The sequence below is a fragment of the Pinus tabuliformis genome, chromosome 3_1 (genome assembly GCF_031772625.1).
Source record: "Pinus tabuliformis cultivar Carrire ecotype Pingquan chromosome 3_1, CPIR1, whole genome shotgun sequence".
Classification (NCBI taxonomy): Eukaryota; Viridiplantae; Streptophyta; class Pinopsida; order Pinales; family Pinaceae; genus Pinus; species Pinus tabuliformis.
This window is the reverse complement of record NC_142301.1, coordinates 831,864,272-831,877,439: the sequence shown is the minus strand read 5'-3', so window position 1 is coordinate 831,877,439 and position 13,168 is coordinate 831,864,272. Positions and strand designations below refer to the sequence as shown.

Sequence of the window (13,168 nt, the reverse complement as noted above, 5' to 3'; positions counted from 1 at the left end):
TCTCAAAGAAGAGTAGGATAGTGGAGAAAATAAAATAAATAAACAAATAAAACAAACACATCTTTTTTATTTTTATTTTTGTAAAGCTAGTTGTTTTTTGTTGCAACATGCTATGGAAATCAACATCGGTGATAATTTTTTTTAATTCATTTGTGTATGTAGATGACTTATAATTAAAATAATAGTTCTACAAACACTTATATTCATTTTTATCATCAATATGAAAAAATGGTTAAATATCATTTTTTTGGCTTTCGGGCTTGATGAGATTTCTGGAAAAACAGTCGGGACAGTCATGTTTTGAATCAAATCAGACTTCTCTTTCTTGGGATATTTTAGTGGGGATAGTTGGGGAAAGTCTCCTAAGCCCTAAGGTGTCAAGGTCTAGCCCATATAAAGGGTAATTCTTGTCTTGGGAGAGTAAGTCTAGTGGGGAGGGGATCGCAAGTTGGCTTGACTAAAAGGAGAGGGATATTTTTTATGATTACAGATAATATTACCCTTTGAGCAATATTCTGATGCTCGGGATAGGGAGTTTGGTTTTCTAGAGTGATATTCTAATGTTCAAGAGAAAGACCTAGCAAGCCACCAACTAATGCTAGAGATATCCCACCAAAGTCTTAAGGTCCTAAGCCAAGCCATCCCAACATCCATCAACAACATGAAAGGAAGCATCAGTAGCAGAGGTAGCTAAGGCATAGATAATAGAATATTCATACGCGAAGGCAAAAACTATAGAAGCACTAGTAACAGAGCTAGTTGTTCCAGATCCATAGCACGTAGCTTACCTTGCAGAGCTAGGTACTTACCTTCTAGTTCCTGGTCCAGGTTAACTAGTCGAACCAGTCTATCAATAGCACCTATACTAGGCTTAGCACCACCATTATTACGTATAGAATATCCAACAGTAGAGTTGTTTATAGCACTAGCATAAGTAAATCCAGTAGATGCTCCAATAGCAGCCATTGATCCGGTTGATCTAGATTTGAACCTTTACCTTGAGTCAGTTGATCCAATTGATGAAGTCGTTGGTTAAGCAGCAGTTTAAGCACCACCTATAGAAGCACCTGTAGCTCGTGAGTTAGATGCTTCTGATCAGGATGAAGAACCGGGTGTTCTAGATCGATAGTCAGATGCACCAAAAGCAAAGGTAGCGATACTTGATGCAGTACCAAAGCTAGTTGTAGCAGCTTATCCAGATTCAGTCCCTCTCACCTGGTATACGGAAGGGAAGCGGTGGTCCCCACGGAATTCCTGATACCCAACCTATTAGCAGCGCAAGCTACGAGGACGCCCGAAGAAGAGTCGATACAGAACCGCCTATATGAGTTAATTGAATTAGAGGAGCACAGATTTCAGGCGAGGCATCTCCAAGAAGTTGAGAAGTCGCGATAGAAGGTGTGGCACGATCGCCACATTAGGATCAAATAATTTGAAAAAGGTGACTCAAATAAATTATTATTTAGGCGACTTTTTTGGGGCATTTAAGGACCTTTCTGGCCACCCTAGGTTTACTTTCCTTCCCTATCCCTATTAATATATACGTAATTATGTGGTATATAAGAGGGTAACTTATTGAGTGGTTCATGAAGAATTAAAGAAGGCGCGGTTTTGAAGATCCCACATCAGTTGGTCCAACCTGTCTAACTGACATAGCTAAAGTAGGCACATGATAAGTTGAAGAAGTGAACGTTCCTCTGGCATATTCAACTGAAGATTAGGTGACTTTCCCAAGCAGTGAAGTGGTTGTGCTTGATATAAAAAACCTGATCACAGATGTTGTTTATTCTATAGAAAACCCTTATTTATTTGAGGTCCAAGGCATAAGAAAGAAAATCATATATAAAGGCCCGATCCGAGATAACATAAATTGGCGGCTTTATTGGAAGAATCCCATCATTTTCAAAAGGCACCAAACACGGAGTGGTCTGGTCGATCTCAAAAAGCTTCTGACGTAGTCAGTGAAATAATGAAGCTTGGAATGAATGAATTTCCAAAAAAATGAAATTCTGACAATACGACAGAGCAAGATCCTACTTTTTCATGTGTCTTGCCAAGCGGCTTCATTCGGGTTCCTCTAGTTAGGGGTAAAGTAGCGTCTACTAGCGCAGGCAGGGATGGAATTTGACGGGCATTTTGCCCGTCATAAGCCTTTTTAAACGTATTTGACGGCTGGAATTTGTCCATGCCCGTTTTGACTGACGTGCCCAGAAGAGTTAAAAACGTTTTTTTGACGTTTCGAATTTTTTCCAAAACGTTCTTATACCTAGGTATAGTTCTGTTTCCTTATAATATGGCTATTTCTTATCATCCTCACGTCACCTCACGTCCTAGGTATAGTTTCTGTTATCTCACAGCCTGCAGGGCCGTCACTGTTTCCTTCCTTTTGCGTGAAACTCTTGGCAATTGTGGAAATTTCAAGAGGGCGGAGGCTGTCAAATTAGCATGTGGGAGGAACGAAATTAGCATGTGGGAGCAGCCAATGGCAATAGCCATTTTTTCTCAGTCAGAGATTTAGTTTTTTTTGTAGAGAATGGGCAATTCCCTTTTAGCCGAAGATTTTTTCTCTGGGAAAATTTGGAATCTTTCTCTGGATGATTTCGGAGATCTGTGCATGCCACTGCATGGTCTCCCTGTCTTTTACCCAACGAATGTGGCCCGTGGGCTTGTTTTCTTTGTACAATCGAGTTCATGATTCACAGTGCACACTCTCTCTCAACGCATTGCCGATTCAAACTTACGCCTGTCGCCCAGCTCAAGATTGGCTCCAGCCTCCAAGGAAACTGCGAGGAAATTACAAATTGTGCTTCAAAGTTCAGGTTAGTGATTGATTTTTTATTCTTCAAACACTGTGGGTCTACCGTCTGATTGTTGTTAGCTTTTAATTTTTTATTTCATAAATTTCACAAGAGTCTACCGTCTGATTGTTGCTAGCTTTTAATTTTTTATTAGCATTTTAAGGTACTGTAGTTGTTCACGATTCCCAATGGATTATTGTATTTTACAATCATTTTTTTTTCAAATCTTGCTCTAAAAATAATATATTATACTGTTGTATAGGAGACGACTAGATAACAGCAGAGTTTTAGAAATTGGTACGAGAGAAACCCACTGTGATTCTGAAAAATAGGAACTTGTTCTAAAAAACAACACGGATTTGTTTCAGCAAATTTACATAAACTGTTCTTGAAAAAACATGCTATCATTTAACAGTTTTCCACAAAAAAAATACTTTCAGTAAACAGTTCTTCAAAAAAAACACAATTTCTCCATGCAAACATTCCCATGCTGCCATTTAATTGCTTTCAAAATTTATGCCTGTACTGGAGAATTTATTGTGCCCAAAACTACCGTAAAAAAATTAAATTCAATAAGAACAACCGAAATTTGACTTTGAAAACTATGTGTATGACACTCATTTCATTTTACTCCCACCATCATACCAATGTCGATGCGACATCCAGGTAGAGGAAACAGAGAGCCCATACATCAGCCAAACGCAACTATCATTAAATATAAATTATTAAATAATCTAGACATTGAAAAACTATTTACATATTTTCTATATTATTGATCAGATCATGTATTGAATTAAAAATATTTCGAGATTATTAAATCTTGACTATTCATAATTTAAAAATATGAAATTCTTTAAACCCAAGTCAATATAGACGAAGCCTTCCTCGTAATTATCAATTTAAAAAACAAATAAAAATACATCAATGATTAAATCACCTTCGGAAATGGTCCATGCATGAATGAAAAAAGAAAAATCCGAAGACGGGGCGCAGTCGATGTTGTGTTTGGAACTGAGGGAGTTGAGTGGCATCGTGGATTTGAAAATGAACAAGGCATGTCTTAGTCCAGGATTAAACAACCAATTTTGTATCAAACATTATATTAGATAATGTCATAAATTATCTCTGAATTTGCATGGAACTTAGTCTTATTAGGCATCTAAATATTCATGTAGCATAATGTAAATTGTTGGATTTAAATGATAATTTAAATATATGAAATGGATAACCATCAAGCGTTTTACGTTGGACTGATTATATAATTTAAATGAGAAAATTTCAAATGTTCAACACTTTTTATTGAAACCTCCACAATTGAGTTTTTTCAAATTTTGGTTTTTTTTCTTACGATAAATATATGAAAATTTTCAACATAATTATTTATTGAATGGTAATTTTTTAATCAAAACTTTATTAGTGAAGGGTTAATTTATTATGAGTGAAGGGCAAAATTTTTAGTATAACGTTTTTGACGGGAAGCATAAGGACCCAAAATGGCAAAAAAAAATTGTATGACGGGTAAAGAGAAATCCAAATTCCAACCCTGAGCGCAGGAAGTCACTATCCAACCTTTGGTTTGGTTTCAATGAACTTAGTTGTCCCGTAAGAAGCTGCTGCTTGGCTAAAAAATACTGCTTCTTTGAAATGCATCCACTACGTAACCACTACACTTATCATGCACTTCAATAATCTTCTCCACAAACTCATGTGCTGGAATGTCATCTATATTATTATTCTTGACAACATCTTCCACCCATTTAAATAATTTTATTCCTTCGCTGATTACATGCTGTTTAAAAATATTTGCAAAAGGTTCCAAGCTTTGAGGTATTCTACAGAACAGCCTGTACATTCTCGAAAGATCGTCTTTCTTGTCGTTTGTAAGCAAAACATGACACCCCGAATACTTATTTTCCAAAAGTTGAATATAGTAGCGGGAGAGGATTTCATTTTCTACTTTCTCTAATAACTTCTGCTCGCTGCTGGAATGCAAATAGTGAGCAACTCTTTCTTTCTCACGTCTCAAACATTCTTCGGCCTTTATCATATAGTCAGGACACGAATCCTCCTCTAATATCCATAATGAACCCTTCCTAGAGTAGTAAGCTCCAGTATCTTCCAACATGGGAGCTTCAAAGTCTTTTTGGTACAAATCCAAGCGATCCATTCCCATTTCCACAAAAAAATTCACAATGTTTCTCAACAAAGCGCGATCAATTTGTTCTCCCTCGCGCTCACGATTAATCAACTCAATCACCACATTCTTCACATTAATCTTGATACCGTGATACACCACGTCACGGAAACACATCACTCCAACTTTTACTAGCGAAACCAGGGAGTTTTGCCTCACGAAGTAAAGATCCAAATAAATGAACATATTTGAGATGAGTCTAACCAGCACCTTGTGATAATTTCCCCAACATTTCTCAACTTCTTTCAACAGGAACTGATCATGCACTTCCCCTAAAGCTGGCAATACTGTGACAGCAACGTATTCTTCCAATGAAATCCTGTACTTGTCATAGAGTTGTTGTGAGTACACATAAGGAGGCCTTTGGGTGCACATTTTGTACACAGTTGTATAAATGTTAATGCACTCCGTTACAGGGAAATCGCCTTTTAAATCTGTTTTGAGAATATTTATCAACTTTAGGATGCCATTCTGAATAATATCCCATCCTTCATTGAATTCTATAATACCTGTATCTGTTGACATCATCATCTTTTTCCAAGTGGTAACTGCCCGCCTTTCTTAGCCGTCACCTTCTGTCAAGCGACGTCTGCCAACGTTACAGAGAAGTCTTGCCGAACGCACAGAATGACAGGTAATGTAACCGGATTGTGTCGACTGCGCCTATTTGTGTTGGTGGCTTCCCATAAAACAAAAGAAATTGTGTCACATGGTGAGGAAGAAGAGAAGAACCATTTTGATATATTTATACGGAGATCGCCACTCCATATGGGACACCCAAATTTCTGGGCCGACAATTCGTGAAATAAATAAATTATGAACCATATAAACTTCCATCTCAAACTACCGTACACACCACCAATTTCTAATGAGGCGCAGAAAATTAAGGTAAAAGACTAACAATGTTATATTTTAATCCATGAAAAGTTATATGTTAACTCCTAAATTTGTGGGACTCTCCCTCATTGATTATGTCAATTGCCAGTGGATGCATTCTTCGCCTTTGTCACACATTTACACTACACATTATCATACTCTTTGAATGCAGATGAAGATAGGCCATGCAAAATATTATTAATGACCATTGTGAGTGGGGTTTCATAATTGAATCTATGAGAATATGGGATTATATGTGAAGAGTGTAGCATAGTCGATGTTAGGAAGCATACCTTTGCTTGCAAAATTTGCATATTCATATTTTTTTTATTTTTTATTTAAACTATTTTTTCAAATACTTATGGTTGATGGTTGCACTTGTTTTTCAGTAAAAATAATGTTTTCAGAAAAAAATTTCGGCACTTTTGTTTTTAGTCAACATTCAAGCCATTAAACCTAGTGGAAAAAATTTCAATGCCATAAAGACATCTCTTGAGAATTTGAGAAGCAATGCAATCCTTATAGGTGTGACCCTTCTCATTATTTGAATTCAGTGTTGTATATCTATTACAGAATATTAGTACAAAATAAAATATGCCATGGTTTAAAGACATGCCATGATACATTTTGGACTCTACTGGATAATGGATGCCACCCATCATTGCGAAGGTCAATGAAAACAAAATGGTGAGCACAAAAGAGAAAACATAATCATCATGGCACCCTACAACTCCAATCTTGCAGCTTGTCACAAAAATGGAAAAGAAACTGATATTTAGAAAGAAAAAAAATGATGCATAGGACAACGTCTGCTCAGTGGGACCTGTGCATTGTTATGGCAAGAAAATCCACACGATTATTGGTGCCAAAACTTGTCAGCCCAAATGTAAATTGCATAGCGACTATAATTGTTGAAATGGTTAAAAAATTTATTCCACTGCCATCACCTACACATAATTCTCTATGCTGCGGGACAATCTCCCGTCCTCTAGACGCATGTGGTTGACTATTCCTTGTGGATTCGAGTTCCGCAACCTGCCCTCGATTCAAACTTGACTGCCACACTTTCATCATAAAGTTCCGCTAGTAGAATTCAATGTGATTAGAATAATTATAATCTAATGCATTATAATTGTGAATTTGGAATTTTTTTTTGGATATATATATATATATATAACTTGGAAAATATAATTCTTACTTGTCTTGTGATGGGGTCATTAGCTTTCTTTAAACATCTTCGTAATCGTACAGAGCGAACTCCATCAAGTTGTCTCACAACCCTTGTAAAGGTGTAATCAGCAAACTATATTCCCAAGTTCCTCTCTAGAATTCCCGAAGTCAATTATTGAACAACATTCCAAGCTATCGCATAACCTCATGAGAAGACCACTCCCACATCCTCAACAAATGAGGGACCCTTCCCTAGATCCCCAACTGCCTAACTATCTAGCCAACCATCCATATTGAGTTTACCCTACTCAATCTCTTACAGTAGCTACTTCAATAAAAATAGAACTACTAGTCATTCTATGGACGAGTCCCATCTACCGAGATACATGGGTGCCAACTGCTATACTTTCTAGTTATATAGAAGAGTCATCTAGACACGAAAAGTATCTAGAGCTAGTTATTACAACATGACCTTTTTATCTAATTTTGAAAGTTCATCATCATGAGTATTACAAACAAATTACAATACTAATAATTTAACTACTACATCACACATAATCTAACACATAACCTAGGTTTCCATTATAAAAATTCCCTACATGATTTCCAATACACCTCTGCAATTCTCCAAATCTCAACTCTTTGTAAAATGTTTGAGAAAACCAAGGGGAATTGTGCCTATATCATACTTCCCATAATGCATCGAACCAAAGCAACAATGGCGATTTACCATGCTATTATCAATTTCCGACATGATCATCAAACATGGCGAAGATCCCTTAGCGTCTGTTCTACAATTTAACTACAATTATCCACCTGCATCCTCATCCTCCGATGTTTTTCTATAGATGATTCCCATCGTTGTCTAGCCATCAATAGTTCATTGACTATAGCAAGTTGCACGATGACAAAGGCAATGAAAGAGCTTGAAATTTCTGCAAGCATCATGTGACTACTGATGAATATAAGTGCTTCAAATCACATGATCATAGATTTCTGAGATGAGTCTCATCCACAATCTTCGAGATGAAACTAAAGTCAACTTCCCTCAAAGATGCCATGAAGATATTTTCACGCTTCAGCTACACTCTACAGTGATCTGCAAGCTTCATAACTCGCCACAGTGTTTCCCATATTGAATTCCAATAGGCTTAGAGTCATGTATGACGCAATGAAATTTCATTGCGAGGCTTTGTATGTGAGGCCAGGTCTGTTTAGACCATCCAATGAACTGATATTAATCCCGAGAATTGTCTATATCAATCACAACAGATCTCACTTGGCGTGACTCTCGTCTGTTGGTTGACGCGGATCTATAGATCTTCATCAAAAAAAACCTTCAATCCACAGGATGCTTGAATCTTGACTCAAACAGACCCTGCATCAATGACATCCTCCTATTGAAAGTGCACTATCGATAGTATTCGCAAGCCTGCAATAAACCCTCTTGTCTCTACAGGTTTGACTGACAAATAATACACACTTCCATATACAAACTAACACACTACTATGCAACAATAAATTACACTCTCTCTATGCCCCTAGGCCCTCCTAAAAGGGAGTTAGCCTAGATAGGTGTGTGGTTGAGATATTCACTCAACTAATTGATTGTGTGTCCATGACAATTTCCGTATCTCGAGACAACACTTCATGTATATATGTAATATTAGTTGATCAATGTAATAGAGTGTGCATTTAGAAAATATTTGTTGGTATTAGAGCCCGTATGGGCTGGGCCTTGGCCCCTCATGGGCCGAGGAAGATAAGAGAGCATGTATTTGTTTTCAGAGTATACTTTTTATGTTTTCAACATGTATTTTTTTTTTGGTTGGGGGGGGGGGGGAAGGAGGGGGCTGTTCCCATCATATTTGGAAGAAAAGAATGGCTTTGCCTAAAAATTTTGTAGTCTTTCAAAAAGCATTCCTCTATGCTCTAGCTTGATGCGTACCATCAACGATAAATGAGTTCGCTCAACGAGTCATTGTAGTGGCAGGCACATCAAAGTATGAGGTGAGGTAACGGTTACAGTCCTAGTGCTTGTGGATTTGTCCAGTCATTTCTCATTTATATTAATTGTTAAGTGACTGTGGGGTTGCATATGAGCAATACAACTATCATAGACATGATGTTTCATACATTGTATATGCATTGAGCGTGTGGGTGTTTCGGCCCAGTAAGTTTCTTTCTGCGTTGTGATTGAGCCATCAAACATGAGTGTTGTTGGCATTGCAGGTTGATGTGTAGCCAACGAGTGAACTGACAAATTTTACATGGTATGAAATGAAGATTTGTGAAGAATTCCAGTTGTAGTTGTCATTAGGGGAATTTTGAGGTCTAAAATGGGCCTCCTAAGAAAAATGTACAACCAAAATAAAATTTATAAGAACCAATATGATTCAATATGATGATGTCAATCATGGGGGATGATTCACCATTTTTGGAGTGAAAAAGTAAAAGGAATAAAAATAATAAAATAATAAAACAATAAAACTACTTTTTCAACTCATATTTTTAACTTATCTCCCCAAGGTTTTAATCACATTTCGAGTGGGAGTATTCATTGGATGCAAAATTTAATACCTCATCGAAGGAGTACCCATGTTGCATACTTTTGATAGACCATGCTACAAGAAAAATGAGAAATACATGAAAAAACGTGATTGCAATCAAGTTTTTCATATATTTTCCATTTTCGTGTAGAATGGTCCATTAAAAGTATGTAACATGGGTACTCCTTGGATGAGGAACAAAATTATGCATCCAACGAGTGTTTCCATTCGAAATTTGAGTAAACCCATAGGGAGATAAGCTGAAAATATGAGTTGAAAATATAGTTTTTTTTTCCCTCTAAAATTTGATCATGTAATCTAATCTTATTTTATTATTTCCACTATTATTTTATAATTTCCTTAAGAGGCCCATTTGAGCCCTCAAAAGTCCCATAATGCAAATTCTCGTTGAATAGTTATCGATATATGTGTGGTTCCAATGGAATGGGCGCTATTAGTTGCATCAAATTTGTTGGTTTCCAATCTGTGTGTAGAGCCGACCTGCATGTGGCATTGACGAAGGCTAGAGAGTCCACCTGAGAGACGAATTGCATGTAATATATGCGAGCAGTGGCGTGATCTATTTCATGTAGATCTCCTTGTATTTGTTCAAAAATGCATTGAAATCAATGAGATTGAAAAGGCGGTGTTGAAGAGATAATAGTCGCTTTGGATCAAAGGCGACGTTCTATGAAGGCTGTAAGAAAAAGTAGCAATGTCCAAAAAATGGACAAGGTTTCTGTCTCACTAAGAAATTGGCGATGATCGAGATGGAGGGTCGAAGTGTTGAAGAGCTAATTGAGGAAGGATCAGAGTTAAGGAGTTGCATTGAGGAGAAACTTGTGGACCTGTTAAGGAGCTACATTGAGGAGCAACAGTGTGCCACATCAAAGCCCATAAGAAAAGCTGCAACATTAGCAATTTTTTTTGTTTTATGAGAGGTAAAGAAACGCGAGGAATAATCATTCCACATGGGTGAATATGGAACCAAAACTTCCACTATGTCAAAAATTAGTATATGCTTTGATGATATGAATTGTCTTCTTGAATTCTTTGGGTTCTGCAACTGAAAAATGTTGAGCGTGATAAACTTAACATGTAAATGCAATTTCTTAGAATTGACCACTCTAACATCTGCAAATTGAAGTAAAAAATATTCAAGATGAAGACACTGAGTTTGTATATGCTTTCAGAAGAATTTTGCCAAAGTGTGATGGTGGTAGTGGATATTAGTTGGTTGAAGCAACAATAGATGGACAAACAAGGTAAACGATTGTCTGTTGAATAATAAAGCAGACTCAATATTATGTTGAAATGTGAATCACACATGTATTAGTAAGCAAGTATGATGTTTTGCAGTGATCTTTGGAAAGTATGTACCTAGTAACTCCATGAATTAGAGTGTGTAATGTAAGCATGATGAGTCATGTATACCCCTATAAAGTTCATGGTAATATTAAAACCATTTTGGAAGTGTAGGTTTGTGGTAAGCCAAAACCCACTTTGTAGTGTAGGTTTGTGGTAAATCAGAAACCACATGTGAGAGTGAAGTGAATAGGGATTCCTATAGGCATGGTTTAGGGTTAGCCAATAAAACCCTAGGCGTGGTTTAGGGTAAGCCGAGAAAACCCAGAGCATGGTTATGGGTAATCCAAGAAAACCCATGATGACAATGATGGCAAGGGATTTACAAGTGCATGTAAAAGTATGCAAATAATGGTTGACTGAACCATGTACATGAACTTGAACATCCTAGTAGACTGGCGGTTGTAGTCGTTGGTACTCATGCATTCCAATAGATAGTTATTCCTTTATATGGACATCAAAAATTTGATGATGTTTGCATGAATAAGGTAGAATGTGTAATTTCTATATTGGACTAGATGTAGATCTTGCTAATTGAAATTGAGACAAATAGTCATTAAGGGGGTGACTTGGAAAATATAATTCCTACTTGTCTTGTGACGAAGTGCTTAGATTTCTTTAGGAGTTTGTTAGATATATGAGATCTTAGGTCCTATTTAGGTGTGTGGTTGAGATATTCTCTCAACAAATTGGATTGTATGGTTAAGATAATATTTTTATCTTAAACCAATAATTAATGTATTTATATGTGTTTAATGTAATGAAAGATTTAAAAGTTTTGTTGTGTTTCCGAGATTGGTGTGTGGTTGATATATTCTCTCAACCAACTGATTGTGTATCTACGACAATTTCCCTATCTTGAGAGAAGTGCTCTACCTGAAAAGTTTGGTGTCTGCCGGCAATCGTTGCTCTCTGATCTAGTTTTATGTGTAGCATCGATGAGAAATGAGTTGGGTCAGGGATTCACTACAGTTGCAGGGCACATTGAAGTATGAGGTGAGGTGATCGTTACAGTCCTAGCACTCGTGGATCCGTCCAATTATATTTCATTTATATTGATTGTTAAGTGATTGTGGGGTTGTCTATGAGCAATACAACTATCATAGGAGCAATGTTTCATACATTGTATATGCATTGAGCCTTATTGCGAAAACCTATCATAATTTAGTTGTCAAAGCAGCAATAGGGATAGCCATCATTGGCTACTTCTACAAATGCAGGCTGACTTATCATTGTCATTCAAGGAAAACCACGCCACCTAGAATTTCCCACTGGTGATCTGTAAGGAGGCAAGCTTTCACTCATGCCAAATGCCTCTTGGTCTTGTGCCATTGACCTGTTTCCTTAAGTCTGAGGAAAAAGAGCACTTAGCCAAGCAGAAGGAGTGATCCCTTCTGACAAACCACCCAAGATAACTCTAATTGACTTTAAATACTCTTTATATTCTGTATGGGTAATATACATGTTTCAATCCGTTACGTCATGGAATTAAAGCTATTTCATCAAAGCTCATCGTGTCACTTGTGGAAATTGAACCTGAATGAGGAGGGTCTCAAACATTCCTCCCAACCAACCCAATTGACATAAATAATTATATTTACCAATGTAAATATTGATGTGAAATAATTCTAAAGAGTCTCCATTTTTTAGAAATTGTATTTAGTAGTTATTTTTATCCCATTTTAAAAATAGTGTGACTTATAACATATATTTTTGGTGGTTAAAATTATGTTTTTTTAAAGAATTGACATTATAAGTTTGCATTCCTAGTAACTCCTTATTTTTTATCAGATTGTCACTTCTTACTAGTACCTCCTTATTTTTTATTAAATTGTCACTTCATACTATCAAACTTTTAAAACCAATCCCTAAACAAACAAAAAATATCATTTCTCATAACCTTGTTTTTCCCAATCTCAAAATTACAGTATTTTTAAAATCATAGTTAAAAATCCATTATTATTATAAAAAAAAGAAAACAGAATATACAAAATACATTTTTAATAAAAAAATTAATATTTAAACCTATATTTTAAATTAAAAAAATAATAATTAAAAATCCATTATTATTAAAATAAAAAACAGAATATAAAAAATAAATTTTTAATAAAAAAATAATATCTAAACCTATATTTTAAATTAAAAATAAAAAATAAAAAAATCTTAAAATAAATATAAATCAAATCTCTTATATATATATATATATATATATATAT

General features: G+C 36.0%; 1 pseudogene; it reads right to left on the bottom strand.

The window, feature by feature from the left end:
* Positions 1-4,419: 4,419 nt before the first annotated feature.
* LOC149190072 (cullin-1 pseudogene) lies at positions 4,420-5,523 on the bottom strand (annotated as a pseudogene).
* Positions 5,524-13,168: the final 7,645 nt, after the last annotated feature.